Below are 13,669 nucleotides of genomic sequence, written 5' to 3'. Positions count from 1 at the left end.
TTTTCAAAATTTACTTCTGGAAATTAATCATCAATTATAAAAGTTTCATTTGAATTTCCCGACACAACAAATGTTTCATTTGATTTTCCCGATATTACAAATGTTTCATTTGATTTTCCCGATATTACAAATGTTTCATTTGATTTTCCCGATACTACAAATGTTTCATTAGAATTTCGAGAAGTAAAATTGTTTTCATAAAAACCTTCATTTTCCGAATCAGTTGAAACAAAATCCTTCTCATATTTATACAAAAAAACAATTTTTTTATCGCTATCTAGACTTTTATTACTCTCCTGACTGTTATGAGATTTCAAGCTACTAATTGAATATGTTTTACAAGAATTTTGAACCGAAACATTTGTTTGTAAACTACATTCGCTTATAGAATCACACAAATCAATTTCAACATTCCTCAACTTATAATATTGATTTCGATTTTTCCAATATGTTTTGTATTTACAAAAACAATAATACAAAATAACTAATCCAAACAAGAAAATTAAAATTCCGAATACAATTATTAATTGTTCTTGATCCATTTTTAGTTTCTATTTAAATTCCCTAAGAATTTCAAAAATATTTTAATGTTATTCAATTGAAATCTAAAAAGAATTGTATTTAAAGATATAAAATATTTTCCCTATATTTTTCGTCCTTCGATTTCTTCAACTTTTCTCTAGATAAAATAAAAATGGTCTTCTCTCTTCTATATTTTCTTTTAAATTAAATAATTAAAAATTTCACCTCTATTTATAACTTTTCGCGATTGTCAAAAGCAAATGAGAATGTGATTGAAAAAAGAATTAATTTTTATTTCTATGAAAAAATTTTTAAAAACGTTATTGTTTGTTAAAATAAAAATTTTAAATTGTAAAAATTTATTGGAAATATGACGTGTATTATTTTATGTATCCTGAATTATCACGAGAAATTTCAATTATCACGTGCAATGTATTGATATGTTAACAGGACCAAAAATATATGAAAGTTTTATTACAATTTTGAAAAAAAATAGTGAGAGTGACATTTCTTGGGCAATTTTTTTCATTGGGAGATTTTTGGTTTGGAAATTTGAAGAGAATACATAACTTTGAAAATTCACAATAAAATTTGACTCCTCACTTTCTGAATATGTTCACATTACAGGAGAATGACATGTTTTCCTACTCGACATTTTGTAGAAAATCGGGTTAACATTACATTAAAATATTTTCAGCTTCCATTTTTTTTGCTATTTATTAAAATTATTTTAAAATTTAACAAAATGAACATTTTCAATTTAGTTTTTCAAAGTTAAATATCTGAAAAAAAAATTCTTTCAATATTTCTTTTGGCTCAAAAAAAAAAATCATTTGCAAAAAAGGTGCCTTCACAAGACTGAATTAAATTTCAACTCAGTTCCAGTTAACTTACTTAAAAATTACAAGCTTCGTCAGGTGAGCGTGTTTTTTTCACAAAAAATTATTATTTTAATATTTTGACAAGTTACTAATTTTAACAAATTCTTTGCCGTTGTCAAAAAATGTGATTAAAAACAGTTCTTTTATAGTACAAAATTTTGGAATCGTTTAAGTGCTGAGTAATTTTAAAACAACAAAAATCTGTTTTGTATAAAACTTGTAAAAACTTTAAAAGAAAACAATGACATCATTACTCGCAATGAAGAAAAAATTCTGATATGAAAACAAAAATAAACCAGACGGAAAATTAAGAAAAAACTTTTAAAAACTTTATCAAATATGTAATAAACGTCAAATTTCAAAATATTTATTAAACCTAAAGAGTACATACATACATAACAGTTTAAAAGTTTTCAAAACTCTAAATTTTACTTTAGAAAAATTGATAAAACTTTAAACATAATTTTGACGATGACATCATAATTTTCACTCAAAAAGTATTATGTCAGACTATATGTTTATAAAAACTTTTCATACCAGATGGCGTATTATATTTGACTAGACATTGCAGTCGTTTACTTCAATCGTTTTGCCAAAATAATCATACTTAAACGGACTTTTTAAAAAATATAAAAATATTTTTTTTAATCAACATAGGCTTTTTGTTTTTCATTTCACAAAATTTTCAAAATTTTCTTTTTCATTTTCAAAATTTTCCTTTAAATTTTTTTTTCATACCAAATTGTAAGACATTTTTTAAGATGATAAAATGATTTAAGAAAACCGAATATAAATTAGTACGCATGCACATAGTCATCAATAGATGAGTAAGCTGAGATCTAGGATGAAGTTATACAAATAAAAAATTGCTTTTCTTTTACTATTTTTAGAATGAAGATCATCATAATGGAAAAAATTTGAGAATTTTAACAATATAATACAAATCCTGACTCGAATTGTGGAACAAATTCTTTATCGTAATTACATAACACAAAAAAAAGCCAGCTCAATTCAAGAAAAATCAGCAAAAATATTTACAATATTTTGAAACATCCTTAAAACTATACAAAATGTGCCGTGTATTTCAAAATGTTCAAAACAAAAATTTAAAGAGTCATGCAGGAAAAAAATGCTAAAAACTTTTTTGGGTACTAAACTAGGATCATTCTAATACTCAATTTTTTTTATCAAATAGTGGAAGAAGAAGAAAATTAAAATAAATTCTTCATAATTATCTTAAGAATGATTAAATCCAGTATAAAAACATTGACGAGACTCAGGTATACAAAAAATTTTTACTAATAAACTGGAAATATTTTAAAAAATGGATTAAATGATCAACAATTTTCTATATCTATGTTTCGTGCTTCAAATAAAATTGTGTGCGCAGCAGATATTGATTTTTGCTTCCACTTTTTCACTTTTCGAAATATGTCAATGGATTTTTAAAATTATCAACCAAAATTATATTCCTTAATACCTTTTAACCCTCAATTTTATTAATAAATAACTTTCTTAAAATTTTACTTAATTTTTCTCTTTTAAACTATACCAAAAAAAAATCATACTTTTTATCGAAATTCTAACTTTAAATGTGATAACAATTTTGTTCGTATTCTGCACCGACAACAAAAGGTAAACCTGAGGTTTAACTTTTGCCGATCTCGCAATATCTCTCATTGTTTACGCAAAAAAAATTGCAAAACAATTATCGAACATAATATCAACAAATAAAAGTTAGAATTTAATTAAAAAGTATGATTTTTTCGATATAATCCAAAAAGAAAAAAATTAATAAATTTCATAGTTATTCTAAATTAATAAAAGATATTTAAGAATATAATTTCAACTAATAATAAATTTAATAAACACACTGATATATTTTAAAAAGTAAAAAAATAGAAATTAAAATCAATATCTGCTGCACAATGAATTTCAATCAAAATTTGACTTTGCTACTACAAAATTTAATTCATTTGTATTTAAACATTAAATTTTCCTGGTAAACTACGGAAACTATTCAAATATTTTTTTCTTCTTTCAAAATAACACAAATAACTAACCGAATTTTCAAAATTTACTTCTGGAAATTAATCATCAATTATAAAAGTTTCATTTGAATTTCCCGACACAACAAATGTTTCATTTGATTTTCCCGATATTACAAATGTTTCATTTGATTTTCCCGATATTACAAATGTTTCATTTGATTTTCCCGATACTACAAATGTTTCATTAGAATTTCGAGAAGTAAAATTGTTTTCATAAAAACCTTCATTTTCCGAATCAGTTGAAACAAAATCCTTCTCATATTTATACAAAAAAACAATTTTTTTATCGCTATCTAGACTTTTATTACTCTCCTGACTGTTATGAGATTTCAAGCTACTAATTGAATATGTTTTACAAGAATTTTGAACCGAAACATTTGTTCGTAAACTACATTCGCTTATAGAATCACACAAATCAATTTCAACATTCCTCAACTTATAATATTGATTTCGATTTTTCCAATATGTTTTGTATTTACAAAAACAATAATACAAAATAACTAATCCAAACAAGAAAATTAAAATTCCGAATACAATTATTAATTGTTCTTGATCCATTTTTAGTTTCTATTTAAATTCCCTAAGAATTTCAAAAATATTTTAATGTTATTCAATTGAAATCTAAAAAGAATTGTATTTAAAGATATAAAATATTTTCCCTATATTTTTCGTCCTTCGATTTCTTCAACTTTTCTCTAGATAAAATAAAAATGGTCTTCTCTCTTCTATATTTTCTTTTAAATTAAATAATTAAAAATTTCACCTCTATTTATAACTTTTCGCGATTGTCAAAAGCAAATGAGAATGTGATTGAAAAAAGAATTAATTTTTATTTCTATGAAAAAATTTTTAAAAACGTTATTGTTTGTTAAAATAAAAATTTTAAATTGTAAAAATTTATTGGAAATATGACGTGTATTATTTTATGTATCCTGGATTATCACGTGCAATGTATTGATATGTTAACAGGACCAAAAATATATGAAAGTTTTATTACAATTTTGAAAAAAATGAGTGAGAGTGACATTTCTTGGGCAATTTTTTTCATTGGGAGATTTTTGGTTTGGAAATTTGAAGAGAATACATAACTTTGAAAATTCACAATAAAATTTGACTCCTCACTTTCTGAATATGTTCACATTACAGGAGAATGACATGTTTTCCTACTCGACATTTTGTAGAAAATCGGGTTAACATTACATTAAAATATTTTCAGCTTCCATTTTTTTTGCTATTTATTAAAATTATTTTAAAATTTAACAAAATGAACATTTTCAATTTAGTTTTTCAAAGTTAAATATCTGAAAAAAAAATTCTTTCAATATTTCTTTTGGCTCAAAAAAAAAATCATTTGCAAAAAAGGTGCCTTCACAAGACTGAATTAAATTTCAACTCAGTTCCAGTTAACTTACTTAAAAATTACAAGCTTCGTCAGGTGAGCGTGTTTTTTTCACAAAAAATTATTATTTTAATATTTTGACAAGTTACTAATTTTAACAAATTCTTTGCCGTTGTCAAAAAATGTGATTAAAAACAGTTCTTTTATAGTACAAAATTTTGGAATCGTTTAAGTGCTGAGTAATTTTAAAACAACAAAAATCTGTTTTGTATAAAACTTGTAAAAACTTTAAAAGAAAACAATGACATCATTACTCGCAATGAAGAAAAAATTCTGATATGAAAACAAAAATAAACCAGACGGAAAATTAAGAAAAAACTTTTAAAAACTTTATCAAATATGTAATAAACGTCAAATTTCAAAATATTTATTAAACCTAAAGAGTACATACATACATAACAGTTTAAAAGTTTTCAAAACTCTAAATTTTACTTTAGAAAAATTGATAAAACTTTAAACATAATTTTGACGATGACATCATAATTTTCACTCAAAAAGTATTATGTCAGACTATATGTTTATAAAAACTTTTCATACCAGATGGCGTATTATATTTGACTAGACATTGCAGTCGTTTACTTCAATCGTTTTGCCAAAATAATCATACTTAAACGGACTTTTTAAAAAATATAAAAATATTTTTTTTAATCAACATAGGCTTTTTGTTTTTCATTTCACAAAATTTTCTTTTTCATTTTCAAAATTTTCCTTTAAATTTTTTTTTCATACCAAATTGTTAGACATTTTTTAAGATGATAAGATGATTTAAGAAAACCGAATATAAATTAGTACGCATGCACAAAGTCATCAATAGATGAGCAAGCTGAGATCTAGGATGAAGTTATACAAATAAAAAATCGCTTTTCTTTTACTATTTTTAGAATGAAGATCATCATAATGGAAAAAATTTGAGAATTTTAACAATATAATACAAATCCTGACTCGAATTGTGGAACAAATTCTTTATCGTAATTACATAACACAAAAAAAAGCCAGCTCAATTCAAGAAAAATCAGCAAAAATATTTACAATATTTTGAAACATCCTTAAAACTATACAAAATGTGCCGTGTATTTCAAAATGTTCAAAACAAAAATTTAAGGAGTCATGCAGGAAAAAAATGCTAAAAGCTTTTTTGGGTACTAAACTAGGATCATTCTAATACTCAATTTTTTTTATCAAATAGTGGAAGAAGAAGAAAATTAAAATAAATTCTTCATAATTATCTTAAGAATGATTAAATCCAGTATAAAAACATTGACGAGACTCAGGTATACAAAAAATTTTTACTAATAAACTGGAAATATTTTAAAAAATGGATTAAATGATCAACAATTTTCTATATCTACATATGTTTCGTGCTTCAAATAAAATTGTGTGCGCAGCAGATATTGATTTTTGCTTCCACTTTTTCACTTTTCGAAATATGTCAATGGATTTTTAAAAGTATCAACCAAAATTATATTCCTTAATACCTTTTAACCCTCAATTTTATTAATAAATAACTTTCTTAAAATTTTACTTAATTTTTCTCTTTTAAACTATACCAAAAAAAAATCATACTTTTTATCGAAATTCTAACTTTAAATGTGATAACAATTTTGTTCGTATTCTGCACCGACAACAAAAGGTAAACCTGAGGTTTAACTTTTGCCGATCTTGCAATATCTCTCATTGTTTACGCAAAAAAATTGCAAAACAATTATCGAACATAATATCAACAAATAAAAGTTAGAATTTAATTAAAAAGTATGATTTTTTCGATATAATCCAAAAAGAAAAAAATTAATAAATTTCATAGTTATTCTAAATTAATAAAAGATATTTAAGAATATAATTTCAACTAATAATAAATTTAATAAACACACTGATATATTTTAAAAAGTAAAAAAATAGAAATTAAAATCAATATCTGCTGCACAATGAATTTCAATCAAAATTTGACTTTGCTACTACAAAATTTAATTCATTTGTATTTAAACATTAAATTTTCCTGGTAAACTACGGAAACTATTCAAATATTTTTTTCTTCTTTCAAAATAACACAAATAACTAACCGAATTTTCAAAATTTACTTCTGGAAATTAATCATCAATTATAAAAGTTTCATTTGAATTTCCCGACACAACAAATGTTTCATTTGATTTTCCCGATATTACAAATGTTTCATTTGATTTTCCCGATATTACAAATGTTTCATTTGATTTTCCCGATACTACAAATGTTTCATTAGAATTTCGAGAAGTAAAATTGTTTTCATAAAAACCTTCATTTTCCGAATCAGTTGAAACAAAATCCTTCTCATATTTATACAAAAAAACAATTTTTTTATCGCTATCTAGACTTTTATTACTCTCCTGACTGTTATGAGATTTCAAGCTACTAATTGAATATGTTTTACAAGAATTTTGAACCGAAACATTTGTTCGTAAACTACATTCGCTTATAGAATCACACAAATCAATTTCAACATTCCTCAACTTATAATATTGATTTCGATTTTTCCAATATGTTTTGTATTTACAAAAACAATAATACAAAATAACTAATCCAAACAAGAAAATTAAAATTCCGAATACAATTATTAATTGTCCTTGATCCATTTTTAGTTTCTATTTAAATTCCCTAAGAATTTCAAAAATATTTTAATGTTATTCAATTGAAATCTAAAAAGAATTGTATTTAAAGATATAAAATATTTTCCCTATATTTTTCGTCCTTCGATTTCTTCAACTTTTCTCTAGATAAAATAAAAATGGTCTTCTCTCTTCTATATTTTCTTTTAAATTAAATAATTAAAAATTTCACCTCTATTTATAACTTTTCGCGATTGAAGATAAAAGCAAATGAGAATGTGATTGAAAAAAGAATTAATTTTTATTTCTATGAACAAATTTTTAAAAACGTTATTGTTTGTTAAAATAAAAATTTTAAATTGTAAAAATTTATTGGAAATATGACGTGTATTATTTTATGTATCCTGAATTATCACGAGAAATTTCAATTATCACGTGCAATGTATTGATATGTTAACAGGACCAAAAATATATGAAAGTTTTATTACAATTTTGAAAAAAATGAGTGAGAGTGACATTTCTTGGGCAATTTTTTTCATTGGGAGATTTTTGGTTTGGAAATTTGAAGAGAATACATAACTTTGAAAATTCACAATAAAATTTGACTCCTCACTTTCTGAATATGTTCATATTACAGGAGAATGACATGTTTTCCTACTCGACATTTTGTAGAAAATCGGGTTAACATTACATTAAAATATTTTCAATTTCCATTTTTTTTGCTATTTATTAAAATTATTTTAAAATTTAACAAAATGAACATTTTCAATTTACTTTTTCAAAGTTAAATATCTGAAAAAAAATTCTTTCAATATTTCTTTTGGCTCAAAAAAAAAATCATTTGCAAAAAAGGTGCCTTCACAAGACTGAATTAAATTTCAACTCAGTTCCAGTTAACTTACTTAAAAATTACAAGCTTCGTCAGGTGAGCGTGTTTTTTTTCACAAAAAATTATTATTTTAATATTTTGACAAGTTACTAATTTTAACAAATTCTTTGACGTTGTCAAAAAATGTGATTAAAAACAGTTCTTTTATAGTACAAAATTTTGGAATGACTTAAGTGCTGAGTAATTTTAAAACAACAAAAATCTGTTTTGTATAAAACTTGTAAAAACTTTAAAAGAAAACAATGACATCATTACTCGCAATGAAGAAAAAATTCTGATATGAAAACAAAAATAAACCAGACGGAAAATTAAGAAAAAACTTTTAAAAACTTTATCAAATATGTAATAAACGTCAAATTTCAAAATATTTATTAAACCTAAAGAGTACATACATACATAACAGTTTAAAAGTTTTCAAAACTCTAAATTTTACTTTAGAAAAATTGATAAAACTTTAAACATAATTTTGACGATGACATCATAATTTTCACTCAAAAAGTATTATGTCAGACTATATGTTTGTAAAAACTTTTCATACCAGATGGCGTATTATATTTGACTAGACATTGCAGTCGTTTACTTCAATCGTTTTGCCAAAATAATCATACTTAAACGGACTTTTTAAAAAATATAAAAATATTTTTTTTAATCAACATAGGCTTTTTGTTTTTCATTTCACAAAATTTTCTTTTTCATTTTCAAAATTTTCCTTTAAATTTTTTTTTCATACCAAATTGTAAGACATTTTTTAAGATGATAAGATGATTTAAGAAAACCGAATATAAATTAGTACGCATGCACATAGTCATCAATAGATGAGTAAGCTGAGATCTAGGATGAAGTTATACAAATAAAAAATCGCTTTTCTTTTACTATTTTTAGAATGAAGATCATCATAATGGAAAAAATTTGAGAATTTTAACAATATAATACAAATCCTGACTCGAATTGTGGAACAAATTCTTTATCGTAATTACATAACACAAAAAAAAGCCAGCTCAATTCAAGAAAAATCAGCAAAAATATTTACAATATTTTGAAACATCCTTAAAACTATACAAAATGTGCCGTGTATTTCAAAATGTTCAAAACAAAAATTTAAGGAGTCATGCAGGAAAAAAATGCTAAAAGCTTTTTTGGGTACTAAACTAGGATCATTCTAATACTCAATTTTTTTTATCAAATAGTGGAAGAAGAAGAAAATTAAAATAAATTCTTCATAATTATCTTAAGAATGATTAAATCCAGTATAAAAACATTGACGAGACTCAGGTATACAAAAAATTTTTACTAATAAACTGGAAATATTTTAAAAAATGGATTAAATGATCAACAATTTTCTATATCTACATATGTTTCGTGCTTCAAATAAAATTGTGTGCGCAGCAGATATTGATTTTTGCTTCCACTTTTTCACTTTTCGAAATATGTCAATGGATTTTTAAAAGTATCAACCAAAATTATATTCCTTAATACCTTTTAACCCTCAATTTTATTAATAAATAACTTTCTTAAAATTTTACTTAATTTTTCTCTTTTAAACTATACCAAAAAAAAATCATACTTTTTATCGAAATTCTAACTTTAAATGTGATAACAATTTTGTTCGTATTCTGCACCGACAACAAAAGGTAAACCTGAGGTTTAACTTTTCCCGATCTTGCAATATCTCTCATTGTTTACGCAAAAAAATTGCAAAACAATTATCGAACATAATATCAACAAATAAAAGTTAGAATTTAATTAAAAAGTATGATTTTTTCGATATAATCCAAAAAGAAAAAAATTAATAAATTTCATAGTTATTCTAAATTAATAAAAGATATTTAAGAATATAATTTCAACTAATAATAAATTTAATAAACACACTGATATATTTTAAAAAGTAAAAAAATAGAAATTAAAATCAATATCTGCTGCACAATGAATTTCAATCAAAATTTGACTTTGCTACTACAAAATTTAATTCATTTGTATTTAAACATTAAATTTTCCTGGTAAACTACGGAAACTATTCAAATATTTTTTTCTTCTTTCAAAATAACACAAATAACTAACCGAATTTTCAAAATTTACTTCTGGAAATTAATCATCAATTATAAAAGTTTCATTTGAATTTCCCGACACAACAAATGTTTCATTTGATTTTCCCGATATTACAAATGTTTCATTTGATTTTCCCGATACTACAAATGTTTCCGAATCAGTTGAAACAAAATCCTTCTCATATTTATACAAAAAAACAATTTTTTTATCGCTATCTAGACTTTTATTACTCTCCTGACTGTTATGAGATTTCAAGCTACTAATTGAATATGTTTTACAAGAATTTTGAACCGAAACATTTGTTCGTAAACTACATTCGCTTATAGAATCACACAAATCAATTTCAACATTCCTCAACTTATAATATTGATTTCGATTTTTCCAATATGTTTTGTATTTACAAAAACAATAATACAAAATAACTAATCCAAACAAGAAAATTAAAATTCCGAATACAATTATTAATTGTTCTTGATCCATTTTTAGTTTCTATTTAAATTCCCTAAGAATTTCAAAAATATTTTAATGTTATTCAATTGAAATCTAAAAAGAATTGTATTTAAAGATATAAAATATTTTCCCTATATTTTTCGTCCTTCGATTTCTTCAACTTTTCTCTTGATAAAATAAAAATGGACTTCTCTCTTCTATATTTTCTTTTAAATTAAATAATTAAAAATTTCACCTCTATTTATAACTTTTCGCGATTGTCAAAAGTAAATGAGAATGTGATTGAAAAAAGAATTAATTTTTTTTCGATGAAAAAATTTTTAAAAACGTTATTGTTTATTAAAATAAAAATTTTAAATTGTAAAAATTTATTGGAAATATGACGTGTATTATTTTATGTATCCTGAATTATCACGAGAAATTTCAATTATCACGTGCAATGTATTGATATGTTAACAGGACCAAAAATATATGAAACTTTTATTACACTTTTGAGTTCCTCTTTTAAAATGTATGATTTTTATACACTCAAATTATGTCAGTCTGACAAGTAGAACTAATTGACTAAGGCAAGTAAAACTATTATGTGTAGGGTTTTTCTTCATTACTTTCAGCATACTAAATGTTTTTTTATTTTGATATAGACCCTTGATAGTTTTTTTCTTTTTTGTAGTAAAAATTTAAGAACCTACTTTATTTTTAATTATTATTAATGAACAATTAATATTGAAAAATTGTAGATCATGCAATTGCTAATGGAATTGCAAAATGAATTATAAATAGAATTTAATAAATTGGAATTTGATAAATATACTCTTGGCTATCTTCTGTTTTCAGACTAAAATGGATTTTGTTATACGAAGAGTAAAATTATTATATCAACCAAAATAGAAAAAAAAGAAAACAAAAAACAAATCACTTGAATTTTCTTAAATTTTGAAGCTGGTTTTTTAAATCCATTAATACTTTGGATTTTAGTAAGGAATGTGGAATTAGCAACAAGACTACTTATATGTAAAATAACCTTATCAAGTTTTTTCATCGCTATTTTGATTTTCTATAACATTTATGAAGTCATAATGTTTTTGATAAAAATCATGGGAGAGCGAGTTCGTCTGTAGTCCAGGTATGTATTTTTTTAAACCCAAATTAAAATTAATTTAATCATGCCATTTAGACCATTACAAAAAAGGAAAAAACATATATGTATGTATGTATTTTTAAATTATTTTTATTCTAGTTTAACAAGATTTTAGACACATGTACTCACATAATTATACTATGTACTTGCTCGTACGTTCGGGATTATCTGAAAAAGATATAGAAAATAATAGAAACGATAAAGCGCTTTATTATATTTTAATTTCTACACTTTCTGCGCTTTTCTAAAATACTCAAGATATCAGAAAAGATCCTATTTAGGTGTTGCTCCGGTATCTGCAATAAAAAGGAAAAATTTACATACATACATACATATGTACATACAATTCGTATTACATTAACTCCATATTTATTATTTAATATGTATGTATGTATGTACATATGTTCTTACACCATTTAAAATATGTCGCACAAATCTCAAGATAATCTCAATTGTTGCATGTTCTGCTTGTATTGCCTTATCGCATGTATCCGGTCAATAATTTTCAGTTTTTTCTTCACGACGTGATTCTCGGCAACTTCTTTCATTTTCTTCTGAGCGATTGGGCGCATTTGATCAAAAATATATTTTTTAATTAATTATTTGACATTCCTTTAAGTGCTTTAATTTGTATATTTGGTAATTTTTGTTGAAATTTTCAGTATCAAATGATGAACAAGTATTAATATAAAATAATAAGTCGTTATTTGATCAAAACTTAATCTTTTTATAGTACAAAATCGTTTCAGAAATTTAAAAAAGACTAGGTAATACTTCAAATTCAAATTTTGAAAATTTATATATTAAAGTGTCAAAGTAATCAATCATATTGTACTAAAAATCATTTACATTACAGCTGATAGAATTCGTTTACTGAATCAAACAGCTGATAGGAATTTTTAAGTCTTTTATGATTTGGGAAATTTTGAAAAATACTCAAACTAAAAATTTTTTAATAAATTGGTTTGTGTCTTGTCTAAATATATAAATTGTCTTGTCTATATATATAAAATAAATATATAAAAGTTCAAAATATATATTTTTAGGATTCGAATAAGACTGATTAGGCGGTTTAGGCTCTGCCATTAATAAATGATAACTATTTAATTAAGGAATGAATTCCATAATTTCAAATTGTTATTTAATAAAGTTTGTAAAGGAGCACTTCCCTTAAACAAGTAACTATACCTGTTTTTAAAAATAGTTTATCATATTATTTAAATTACTTTCATTCATATACCAATGCATAAATTTAGGATGAGACAAAAAGAGCAAATTAAAGAGGTGTTAACATAATGCTGAATTTAAAAATTGAATGTATTAAGATAAATAATTATATATTTTAATGACATGGCATTTACGAGTATCGTTTTTTACCTCTTCGCTTTTGTAGAAATTTGAAAAAGCTGCCGTTTTGGGAAATATAATGTGCCGAAAATACAAGGGGATTGAGGTGGAATAAAATTTGCTTCTAAAATAAACTATTTATTAATATCTAAAAGTTGTTAAAATTTCAGACTCCTATTATCTTACCGTGTAGAGAAAAAACAATAACATAAATTTGAAAAAAAAAAAAAACGGATTTTAAAAAACCGTAAATTTTTATGTTTAGTTATTTTGTAGAGTTCAACTATGCTATGCCGCGGCAGAATAACCGCAAATTCTTTAACGTCAAAATTTTGTTTTCAGTCTGCAAACTGTCTGACGTATAAAA

The sequence above is a fragment of the Condylostylus longicornis genome, unplaced genomic scaffold (assembly GCF_029603195.1).
Source record: "Condylostylus longicornis isolate FDR11 unplaced genomic scaffold, ASM2960319v2 ptg000017l, whole genome shotgun sequence".
In the NCBI taxonomy this organism is placed as follows: Eukaryota; Metazoa; Arthropoda; class Insecta; order Diptera; family Dolichopodidae; genus Condylostylus; species Condylostylus longicornis.
Note: the sequence above shows the minus strand (reverse complement) of the source record.